The sequence below is a fragment of the Plutella xylostella genome, chromosome 5, assembly GCF_932276165.1.
Source record: "Plutella xylostella chromosome 5, ilPluXylo3.1, whole genome shotgun sequence".
Taxonomy (NCBI): domain Eukaryota; kingdom Metazoa; phylum Arthropoda; class Insecta; order Lepidoptera; family Plutellidae; genus Plutella; species Plutella xylostella.
In genome coordinates, this window is record NC_063985.1 from 7,013,310 (window position 1) to 7,026,699 (window position 13,390).

The 13,390-nt window shown below is 39.5% G+C and overlaps 1 protein-coding gene across 1 annotated transcript in view; it reads left to right on the plus strand.

The window, feature by feature from the left end:
* Window positions 1–13,390, plus strand: part of LOC105385945 (lachesin) — a 66,155-nt gene that overhangs the window by 25,851 nt on the left and 26,914 nt on the right. The window lies entirely within an intron of this gene.

Here is a 13,390-nt window from a genome sequence, read left to right on the forward strand (position 1 = left end):
TATTTTACATCTACGGCACTCTATCAACATGTCCCCAAACACTTAAGAACGCAATTTTAAAACCGTTTAAAACTTTAGTAATTTCTGTTATTAAAAGTAACAATGATGCGGCAGCAGAGTGGTTGGCTCGGATAGTTTGGCAACAATAAGGGGCAGTCCCCGCATTGTCAACATGTAACGACGCCACCCGGGGCGCCGGTTGTTGCTCCGCGGCTAAAATTACACACCACGTTGTACTGCGCCAGGGAGAGACGCTATATTATGCTTTGTACTTTGCCTATCTTGCAGTAAGGAAAGGTTATTTGAAAAGTCAACTATGCGAAGTGTATCAGTGTGAGTGAGTGATATTGATGAAGTGGTAAGTGTGGGTTAAACGGTGCACCTGTGGGACGTGCTCATGCCGCGGTTCCACTATCGCGCACCTCCAGCCGCCCACTAATCTCCGTTTATGCCCGTCTTGTTTACCGACGACCCGCGGCCCGTGCCGACCACGCGCCCGCCGCCGCCCCTGTATACTATACGTATACTGGCGTGCATAATATATCTGTATACTACTTACTTTTAAACATAATAATTCGTATTCCTAGCGTGACTATTACACTTAAGTAGTAAAAAAGATAAGCAAGGCAGATTACCTACTTAGAATGCCGAGCTTGAGTTGATACGGTACTGGATGCACACCTGTAAATGGAAATAATTAATTATGATGTGCAACAGTGAGATTTTTATACTATAACCAATAATTTAAAAAGCAGTATTTATCAACACTGGCCTTACTCATCCTAATCCTAACTAATACATATTATAAATGGGAAAGTAACTGTATCTGTCTGTCTGTCTGTTACTCTTTCACGCCAAAACTACTGAACAGATTTAAATGAAATTGTATACATATGGTCTAGACCCTGGGAAAGAACATAGGCTACTTTTATCCCGGAATTCACACGGGAAAACTTTTTAAAGCGAAGCGAAGCTCGCGGGAACTGCTAGCAACTAATATACTTAATACATTACTATAATACACTACTTTTTATTATACTCGTACTTACATATCAACGTGACGAGACAGACACAAAACGACAAATCACAACGCCAAATTCAGCTTCAAATGACATTAATTATTCATAAAACGTAGGTGTACACTCAAAAATGGAATGAACAAATTGGATAACGTGCCCTAATTGTTCACTTGGTGAAGCAGTGCCGTTCTTTTTGCGGCGCGCTCGCTAATTGTGGTGCGACTAAACGGATCCGCTTCCGTGTGCAGATTCCATTATCTGGAGGATCGCGCTCGCTCCACCATAAATATTCATATGCGACAAGACTTGCCGGGATCCAATCAAATGCAGTTAATGCTATTTTTGCATTCCACGGTTTGTCTCCCCCGCTTCAACACATACCGACATAATTGACTGGATTGTTATTTAATTGGCTTGATCTGCATTATAATCTAAACTGATGTTAAATCAGAATGTCTGTGTTCGCTGATCATAATTATAAGTAGATAAAGTGAATTGTTCCGAAATGTATTTATCAGCCGCGGTGTCAAACAAGGCTCGCTATACTTGGCCCTCACTCCGGTTTCACAGAAGTTTCAGCAACAAACTTTTTAATTAGTCTGCGAGCACAAACAAGCAGTGTCTCCTAGTTTGTTCGGTACATACGTACTGCAGCTCCTCTAAATAGAACGCAGTAATTGATTTACCCCACTTGACTTTTCAAACATTTCTGTTTTTTAAACAGACCCTATGAGAAGCTTTGTTACATTTTATGAAAAATATATTTTAGCAATTTGATCGTCATACTCGTAAGAGTATGTTGCCGATTTAAATGATTTTTTTCTACAAAAAACCTTTACAAGCGCTAATAAGTTTTTTTAATGTTTTGAATGAAAGAATTAAATAAATTATTCGCCTTTAGAATGAATTGTAAAATTATGTCGGAGTAACGTTTGATGCGGAGGAGGATCCACTAATATTTGTTTGTTTGTCTTACTCTGAAATGCAATAATGAATAGTCAACATACCGCATGTTGTTTTGCTGACGAAAATTGTACCGAGAAATTATACTGTTGGCAATATTGAAATGCTGACTGAAAATATGCTTAAAAGAAAGAATATAAGAAATTAAGTAAAAATATGCCAGGGATACCAGGATTTCAATTTTTACGTTGGTATAAAATCGAATTAATTTTCATAGTGATGTTTGAAACATGATGAGAACCAGCACGGACGCGCGGACAGACAGCGGCGGCGGCGGCGGCGTCGGGAGCGCGACCACTCGGCGCCACAATTACACAACCACCGTAAATCATAAACATCAACCCGCCATTTAATCCAAATAGTCCCTCGTTAGTAGAGCAGCCGGCGTCTAATTTGTCTCCTGTAACTCGAGATTAATTTATTAGCATTAATTACATGACAATAGAGAATACGTACACGTTACTATGTCGTTGACACTAAGTGACGTGACAAAAACTTTGGCGAAGCTTTGGCGTGATTGATGAACTTGGAGCCGTTTACATTGCTTTAGTAATGACTGTAATTAGATGGTAACAACGTTTTTATATCATGTTATACACCTAACAATTTTTATTAACAAAGCAAAACTTGAGGCCTTCCTGTGTGCCTATTGCGCTGTAAGTATATTTCATATTCGTATTTATTAATTTTGTTTAGCAATATGTTGCACTGGTTGAAGATACGACCATGCTTGGGTGAAACTAAATGGGGCGTAACTTTTTATAGAGGTTTTTGTTTCGAGTACTTGTAATATAAGTTTGGCGGAAGACGCCGGCTGGGCTTGATTCATAAAACTATGATCGTAAGTTAGCCGGCGAGAGGCAATAGCGGTCTAACCTTACTTCTGATGCAGCATTTAGGTATTACGTACGCATGTGTTCCAGATACATTTCAACGAACCGCAATACATCTTTCATATGTCCAATGGCCAGCCAACCTAAATATTTTAAATTGTCGGTTTAAAATCCCCAACATTAAATATTTTATACTGAAACAAATCTACAGTAGAATATTTAACCGATACTCGCAGCTTTATCCATTTGCATCAATTTCATTCTTTCTCCGTAGGTATAAAGTTTTATAACTATACCACTCTGCGGCGGCACTGATATTGGAAACTCTTTGTGAATTTATTTTAAAAGCTCTCAAATACATTCCACACTGGACGAATGTCATAGAGTGCTCATCAAACCTAGCTCTATGAATATAAAGTACGAGTGTGATTTGTAGTACAATTTTTAAAAGATTTCAGTGGTTTCATTTATTTGTTTATGTTGTATTGATATTAGGATCTTTTAAACCGCCGCATTGGTTTTTGAACTGGACCTTCTGTCCTGCGGACGTGGAAATGATTATTAATGAGGCTTTTGAATGTAAAACAAAACGGCTGTCAAACCTTTTGAGAGGAATAAAAATGGTGGGTCTCCCGACACATGGCGGCGGCGTGGGGCGCCCGCGAGACTGCTGATGACTTTCCAATGGCCATTCATCCGCCACCGCCGCCGCCGCCGCCGCCGCCCGCGCGTTCATGCATTCATTAAACTTCTCACGTGCTCGGATCTCCGACAAAGACAAACATGTGTCACGAATATTTGCCCATTTCGGCCCTCTCATAAAAAGTTTTGTTTTTTATCACAATAATAAGTGAAATCATAATTCGGCATTTATTATATCTACAGGAAGGTATCATGTCGTTAATAATGCAGCTAAGTATACTCTTTTAAGTGATAGATAATTGAATTCGGATATTCCAATTAAATTAAGTTTGTTGGCACCACAAATACCCTTTATTAGTTGGAAGTGGAGACGAAGATCGAATTGAAAGTAACAAGACAGTGTTCGATGATCGTCGTTGAACTAATTAAAAAGTTTAGTGTCGATCGCTGGCGACAGAGCAGAGCCGGCGAAACACCGAGCTTCGAAATACTTGAAATATGGTTCTGGACATTCATTTTGTTAAGGATATACGCCAGTTTTAAATCGTATAGGTAAATAATAAAACTTATTATCAGTGAGACTTCAATGAGTTTTAACAGTGCAAATTCCACGGTTATCACAGCTTCAGCATAGAGTGTAATGCTGAAGCTAGATAACGCACCATGCATGTTCTTCTTTTGAATACTGTTTCACACATTATACCTACGAGTATATCTTGTAATAAAAAATAAATATCTTGAGCTCTTTGAGCTATTATTTCATAAGATGTTTGATGTCAAAAATTCAGCGAACGCCATTGGCAATAAAACAACTGAAATATCGAATAAAACGGTAACAATGCATTCCCTTGCACCGGCCCGGCGGCGGCGCGGCAAGGCGGCGGCACAGAGGGTGCACTTGACCGTGCGCCCGTGTGAGCGCGCGCAGCCAGCCACGCACGCTGCACAAAACAACACCGACCATTCAACCGCTTCACTGCACCGTTTTTCCGGCTTTCAGACTCTAAATTGAAACAAAATTGTTGGTCGCGGCCGGTGCAAATTACCCTGCTGAAATTGAAAAATAAAAGAATCTAACGTAGTTGTTATGGCGGCGTGTTCATACGGCGTGGTATCAGAGGAAGGCAATAAATCAATTAATACTAGGCGAGATGTGTTATTGCCGTGCTGCAGGCAGGTGCGGACGCGTGTCGGCACGGCCCCGCACGGCTCACGGACCGGCACGGCCCCGCACGGCTCACGGACCCGCACGTCGGCCTCCGGGGATGCGCACTGCCGGAACCTTTTGATAAATATTTTATGTTCCTCGCGACTATCCAACACATACTCAGGACTTCCCCTAGTTTTGATTAAAATAGTTTCTCTTGCAGTCTCTTGGTTACTTTAGAGTCAGTGAGTCCATGTTGACATTATTTCCATTCGGAATAGAAGACATTTTCCATTTCGCTTATTGGTTCTCTCTCTATTTTGTTCCATAATGGCAGATCTTAGAGAAATCTTAATAGCAGATTTTCGATTAGGAAACATGTTTTGATTTGTTTAAATCCCCTGATAATCCTGGTTTTACGGTGTTTTGTAATTTTTGTGGACTTCGGTTGAAAGGAAAAGGGAGATTACAAAAACGAGAGGGTCAGGTTGAAAGCGGAGTGGATAAAGCCGCGGAGAGACGGCGGCGGCGGCGGCGGCGGCCGCAGACCTACTGGCGCAGGCAATAAGTCGCAGCCGAATGGCAAATTGTACTATTATTTAGTGGCCTGTTTTTTATATGGCTTATTAACTTTCCTCTGGATTGTGATAAATCTATTTACTTACAGTAAATAACATCTTGTTGCATTTAGTCATACATTCTGAATAACTTTTTCATAGGCCAAACTTTATATCAAAGGTCATCTTATTCATGATCAACCTGCTATGCAATTCAGTATAAACTTCCGCCCTAGACAGCATAGACATAAGCGAAATATGGCGTGAAAAACGGTGACATTGATTCACATTCAGTCCAAAAAACACAACATAATACTTATGCACTTCTGGACACAGTCTAAACAGTCAAACAAAATTTCTGATGCATTAGTTGCACTGACCACTGACCTCTATAATTTTTATATATAGAGGTTAGTGATTAGATGCCTTAGCTGTTTGGTGATATTCAACTTAGCCGGCCTTTACGTCACTTCACCCTCACACAAAAGTACCTAAAGCAGACAAAATACTTCGTACGTAGTTATAGAGTTAAACATTCTAACACAAGGCAATAACATATAAAATGCATATGTTGAGAAATGTTGTTTTCGATGCCTGTAGTAACAGTTACATAAATTAGATAAGACGGCTGCTGGCTGACTAACACACTTAGCAACTTTCGTTTACTCGACACTTTTACGTGTTGGTATACTACAGTGATTGCCTCTTTTGTTTTGTAATTTAACGAAAGATTTGTATCTGTGCAATTGTTTTTTAGTCATAGTGCTTCAATATAATAAATAAAAAACCGAGTCTGGTGCATAGTTACTCTGATACCGCTATTGCTATGCTAAGTAACAGCTTACCGCCCTAATTTTGTTTAGCTACTTTGAATGATCATAGGCGGTAAAACTAGTATAAAATAAAGAAGTGACTACCTACTTTGAATAAAAAACCAAACTAACTCTGAACAAAAACGACTGCACTGGTTGTAAGGAAACTTTTAATATCTATTCCTATTAGATTCGATGTCAGGAAGGAACGTAGATAGCAGCGGCGGGCGGGAAGGAAATATTAGATGGATCGAGCTTCGAATACAAATATGGGGAGATAGGGAAATCGGATTCACCAGCGACCCGACGTGTTGTATTAACTTACTTCTTTTTGTGAAATGTATAGCGTTTTCATTAGATTACTGCTTAATGGTATAATATGATAGTAATATTGTTGTGTACATACTGTGAGCCTCTGTTCTTATAGGTAGTTATTTTATATTTTTGCTGTTTATTTTTTGTTATTGTTAGTAACTTGACTGCTTTGCAGATGACCCTGGATTCACATGCAAACTCGGATAATGGATGTCCAAAACACATGGCATTTATGCTATGTAATCATATTTTCAATATTATCATGGATTTAAATTATTAACAACTTTTGTCTGCGCCATTAAAATGATGAGACAAATCTGTTCTCCTAGTTAGCTTTAAGCTGTTTACTAGTGCAAGTTTTGTCATCTAACTTGCCCACTAGTTGAGCCCAAGTTAGTCTCATCACGATAAAATCTATATGTCAGCTGGGTTCTAATTTTGAATCCAGTAACTTCTGAAAATTAGAAACTCTGAAGGACTAAGATAATTAGGAAAATTCCCATTTCAGAAAAAAGGACCTGGTTTTTCTTTCAGAACGAATACATACCCTACCCATTGTTTGTTTTAAATATCCATTATCCGAGTTTGTTTTAAAAATATTAAAATATTTTATTATGTGACCAATGATCTACCTTTCACAATCTTTTATTAGACAATGTAAGTTTGGTGTGTATGTAAATGACAGTACATTTTTAATAGCGGCTCGGGGAGGGGGGGGGGGGGGCACAGCTTGCTGCAGAATGGTTCCGGCTCTAATTAAATCCCGGCGACACGCCGCGGTCTCGAACCGGCGGCCTCTTAATTATTGTGCCGGCTCTTAACATCTGTCTTAATGTCACTTTCCATTTCATTACGAATACCTCCAGCAAACTTCGCCAGCCATTTTATTGTAATAGCTTAGTTTCAGCTTTTGACTTTTGGCTTGTCTTTGGAACTTTTCATTATTTTATGTTGGGCTAAGAAATGTCTCACAGCGTTTATATCTAGGATTTTTCCTATAAATCCAAGTTTTTTTTTATGTATTTTAAGACCAAAAGAACAAAGGTACAGAAGCTGGAAGCCGTACGTAGTTCAGTGTGCGGTCAAACCTAGTAAAACTGGTTTCTGTCACACTGTAAAAGTATACTTTTATAATCATTTTAACTGTTTAAATTATAATAAATAAATATTCTTTCATTTAAAATTTTAAACCAAAAAGTGCAAGTCAAATGTAATCTCGAATTGCATTAAAATCAATCAGAAAGTAATAAGAGCTATAACATTCAGGGATAGCTCCTGGAAGTTTTCAGGAGCTTTTTTAATTTTCTTATTGGTATACAAATTGGTTTCTGAAGCTACAAAAGAAGCATGCGCCGCTCGACCCCGGACCGAGGGTCGAATACAAATTAAGAGGCTTCGAGGCAGTCATCGACGAGGAAACTACTTAATGTGTGCGGCGGCTGTATTTACGATAGTTCTTAATGTAGACGAAACATGTTCTCAAAGGTTCTCCTTGCCTTTCATCAAAGACCAACTTCAAAACAAATTTGTGTTTTTACGTCAGAGATGAAGCCCTAAAAGTAGACTGCGATGGGAAAATAAAACAAAAGTCTGCAGAACTAATTAGACAGATATCTGGCTGGGGCGGGCTGCGTCGAACGCGTCTTTAATTATTTATGCGCTGCAGGCTGGGCGGGCGGCGCGTGCGGGCGTCGGCGGCGGCGGCGGCGTGGCCGACTGCGCAAAATTAAGAAACGGTTACGCGCTGCGCCGCGGTTATTACTTATCAACTTTTATCTTTAAACTCACGTCCAATAACCTCACCATTGCTATTTAAATGTTAATCTTAATTCTGACGTGTAATGAGCATTAAGCTTAATATGCTTCTACAAAGAGTGCGAGAGTAATTACATATTAAAAGTAATAATGGTGGATTTTTCCCCTAGCTCTATTTTTCTTACCAAAATTAGCCGTGTATTACCAGTAAAAGAATAATAAATGCTCGTGTTTGTGGTTCGGGAGACGCATTTGAATTAGCACAAAGGGACAGAGCAGCGTGGATGGAAACTTTTAATATCTTTCCGATTGGATTCGGTCGCAGACGGGGAAAGAAATTTTTATCGACATTCAAGCAGGATACGAATATCCGACGATAAGGAAAACTGAAAAGATGTTCTGGATTTTACAGTGGTTTAAGTTGTTTATCCTGTTATTGTATCATCTGTTTTCAAACTTTTCTTGCATACTATAAGTAATAATATACTCTTTTATGCAAAAGTATTTTTTGAAGATCTTTAAACATGTAAGTCATTGTAAGTATATATTTTGATTGTTTTACAAATTCAAAATCATTTCACAAAATATAACTATAAATAAATACCTATTAAGATTTTATAGTACATTGTTGAAAGCCGATGATCAATAGTTTTTTTTTTCAATTTGGATTTATTTATTAATTTTTGTAAGTACTTAATAAAATATAAACTCAAATGTCATAATCATAATCGAGGATCAGAATTAATTAAAATACCAGAGAAAGCATTACAAGAGAAAGTTTCATTTATTAGTCGAGATTATTTGGCGTCTGTCCGCGGCGCTCGGGGCTCGGCGGACGCCGATGGGGGAACTCTAAATCCATATTCGATCAGCGAAATGTTCTCTGAGCCGAACTGACAACCGCCGACCTGCTTTGCATTTATATAAACAGCCCTCACCTTAATATACGCTCCCTTCCTTGTGACAGACACTGCGTGACAGCTCAACGAGTTTTAAGAAACCCCGGTAAGACCTTGGTCGAATGCTGTACGCCTTGCAGTATGTCAGAGGGAGATTAACTTCAGTAACTTCGTTGGGGTGTGCAGTGTGCACTTTTGTTTACGAATATTCTTAGGAATGATCTTGGAACTCTCAACAGAATCACAAGACGTGAGTATAAATATCTGCCTTTAAATAAATATCTGGCGCGGCCGGCAATCGAATCCCGGACCTTGCGTCGAGTAGCAGGCCGGGTCGCAAACCACTGCACCATTCGGTCGCATGTTAATTAGAAAATGAATTTATTCTTGTTTTATACCCGAAGTTTTCCATGCTCATTAAAAAGTAACAACAAAATTACATTGTGACATGCTCGTTTTTTAGGAACACTTTTAAAATTATGTAAGCGGGATTTTCCATTGAAAATAAAATGGAACATAAAAACTGAAAAATTATAAACTACTTCTTCTATTGTAATATATTCAACTATTTTCAATTTGGCATTAATTCATAACAGCAAGGAGTGTAGCGGGGGTGCGGAGCGGCGCGGGGCGGGAGCGGTCGGACCTTCATCAAGCTCTTGACTGCTATTAGGGCGCACGATTGTTCTACTGTGTCGCATTCCACACTCGACAAAACACATATTTCACGCTGTGATTTCACACATAATCGCGGATGTCTGGGAAGCGGGCGGATTGTCTCCAGTGTGGGGATCCGTTTCGTGGTCAGTTGTTTTTTCGTACATTAGTCGGAAATTCGGGACTTGTGATTTGCTTTCATGTGTTATTTCCGGTTTTTAGATTCTTGTTTTTCACCTTAAAAAAATATTTAAACTTTATTTTGTGGTAAATGTTAAAATTCTCTTACCTATCATTATGAACTTAATTTTTTTCTAATAGAAAAATTTCTGATTTTTCTATATTGTGTATTAGGTATTAGATACTACTACTTACGAATGAATTTTTTCAGTGATTTCGTATACATAGCGCGGGAGTGTCGACTTGTCGAGTGCGTACCGTAAAAATAATTCGGCGTTCCGCCGGGATCGTTTGTAAAACGTCACGCGTAAAACATATTATAAAGCCAATAAAACGTGTTTACAAGGGTGGCGACCGCGCGCTCCCTCCCTACTCCGTATCCGTAAACATTTTAGCGCTGCAATAAATTTAACATTATCCAAGTCACGAGACATTCTGTTTTCTTCCGTCCCGGGATCAGTTGGTTAGCGGTAGTAATCTCGTCTGACTCCGATTTTCCGCCGGCAGAAACCAGGAATTATATAATTATGTGGCTTTCCCACATTTCTTCAGCTCAGCTTTATTTATGAGCACTTTTGAAAAGCTTTTGCTTTGTAGCAATGCATCTCTTTATGTAGCCTAGGTATATGACTTATGTTTCGCAACTTTTTTTTGTTTTTATTGGTAACATCGTAGCGGTCCTTGGAACTTGTAAGAGGGTGGATGTCCTTGGAACAGACCTATGTCTAGCAGTGTGTATATTTTTTTTGCAAACAATTATAATGTATCTAGAAATTCAAAATAATAATATTGACAAACATTTATGTCTAAAGACCCGAGAGTAAATCTTTGTTTAATATATTGCTTCTAATCGAGCCCAATTATTAGCTGTAGGAAGTCCGATAGGTGACCTGTAATGTAAGTTTGATATGTACAATCATGATCGTGACATCCATTTGTATATAAATCTTAGGGGGTAGAACACTCGTATCATAATACTCAGAAAAGGCATCAAAGAGATAAGGCTTATATTTTTTTTACAATACATTAATCAGCATTCGGCCGTCCGCAGTGCACTTTTGCAACGCTTATCCACTTTCCTACGGACGCGAGATTAAAGGGGAGAGTAGGACTCGGAGGGAGCAAAACGAGAAATGGAACGATTTCAGAACGCATTGTTGCCGGCCCGTTGTCAGATTTATGACAAAGAACAGCCGGATGATTCAATCAGCCTGCTTCTTTAGTTTGTTATATTCATGTTTCCCTCAGCTCCCATATGTCCGTATACATCAGACTTATTGTTATGAGCAAGTCGTCCTTTTCCGAAAAGCTTTGGTCTTTCTTTTCCATTTATGATCATTTATTCCACTATGTCCAGAGAATTGTATTTCATGGCGAGTTGCGAGCCTTTATATGAATTTTGTTACGTACGTAAGTCTACTAGAATTATTTTTGTGCAAAGGAATTCGAGTTTATCACAATGTATCATCAATTCCAGCGGTGAAACGGAAAGCCGCTGGCAGCCGCGGTGAATTTGAAAGTATTATACAACGGCTGTAGTAAAAGGGCAAACTTTCGGCAAATAGGTATTCAGTGCAGGAGAGCAATTTACAATTTAAATATTCTTAATGTCTCCAAGTTGTCGCGGCGGCGCGGCGCGGGGCGGGCGCGGGGCGGCGCGGGGGTCGCGCGACTTCCACAGCTTCCACTACATCAATCACTCGCGGCCGCTGCTCCTGAACATTTCTAATTATGCCTCACGACCTCGCTCACGGCCTAGCACCGGGTACGAAGTGTACTTTACACTTTAACGAGATCGGAGACATAAAATTGTGTTGAGATTCTAATTTGAGAAGGACCCGAATTGTAAGCAAATTTGAGGGTCTTGTGTGTACTCAGCGAGTGTGTTTGCTCTCAGCGAGTCGGCGGCGGAGCAGCGGCTCGTCTCGAGAGGTGCTCCGCGCGAGGGCCCGCCGCCGGCCGCGCCTAATCTCCGTAACTTACAGCCATCCGCCCTCACCCCGCGCCCCGCACCCCGCACCCCGCGCCCCGCCGCCGCAGCCCGCACGCCGCCACTCACCGCACCCAATTACGATAAGTTCCGTTAACCTGTGGATAAATTGACACTCCACTGTCAGTTGGCCAACAATGTCGATATACAGCTAGTTGCTAGTTGAAGTGGCTTCGCTACAACGTTACAAGGGTGTTTGAAACAGTATTCGGTTGTAAGTGACTAACATTAACTTTGACTGGACCACCTTACAAGGACCCAATGGTGCAGTACTTTAAATAAAGCGCCGAACACCAACTCCGGCCGGGGTTATTATTTAGTTTCATAATATTGTTTCAAGATTATAAAGTTTCGAGAGATATTAATAGACAGTGATAGTAATATTTAAAATCACCCATAACCCTATAAGTAACACAATGTTTTCAATAAGCGTCCTTTCACTCACGCGTTCCATACGAAGTTGCTCGTAAAGTTGCGTAATGGCGAATTTATCGTGCATGAAACAATGGTATTGTACGGGAAACATCGGTAGACCTTTGGATATTACACGTTTAAAGTTATTTTTTCATACATGCATTCATAGTCGCTGTTCCCGACAGGTTTAAAAGTTTTCCGTGGGAAATGTTGGATGGATATTTTTATATAGCCGATAATAATTATTTTATTAATTTTATAATCCACGGTGTCAGCTTCTTGTAAACCAAGATTCAAAAAAAATTATCCACGTTGTTTTTAGGTGGAAATGGCTAAATTTTGCGTTTACACTTACAAGTAATTAGGAATTGGTATCCATTATCCCATGTATAGTCGAAAAGTAGGTATAAACGAATACCTGCAGAGTTTAGGCCTATCACGGGCTAACGTGGCAATTCGATATTATTTTCGATACTACACAAATAGATGGAAAAAGAACTGTCACTTTTGGAACTTCAAATTTGCCTTACATTTTGACAGTGACAGTTGACGGTACGCAACGTAGACGGAGGTTCCAAAATCTTATAATCGCCAAACAGATACCGGCCTAATAGTATTTCATAATATTATTGTAGGTACTCCCTATCCTGTACCCTGTCTACGTCTCTGTCGGACAACGTGCATGGTGTGAATGTTTACGCGCCAGATAGAGGGCGTTCCGGCGGCTTCCTGTACACACGCGACTCGACAACACCCTGTAGTGTAGCGCATTCACACTCATTTTACCGCCGTCCATTATGCGTGAAATAAGTGTGACTCGTGAGCTCCATCGGACTGAACCCTTTTTATTATAAAATTATTATTTTAATAATTACAGTTTCCTGTTTTTTCACTCAATATTTACCTACTAATAACATATAATATATTAAATAATAACATATAATATATTAAATAAATATATAATATATTAAAATTGTAAAGAAAGCCAAAGTATCTTCAATCTATGTAACATTTCGTAGTTCGTAGCACATCGTAGCATCATTCGTATTTAGTTCTAGTAGTTCGTAGCGCGGCGTAGCATTCAATTCACAGTGCAAATAATTATGGCCCAGTATCTACCAGTAGATATACATGTATAGATAAAAATATAGATTTTGTGAGTTTTTTTGTAATGTGTATAACAATTGACGACCGAATGGCGTAGTGG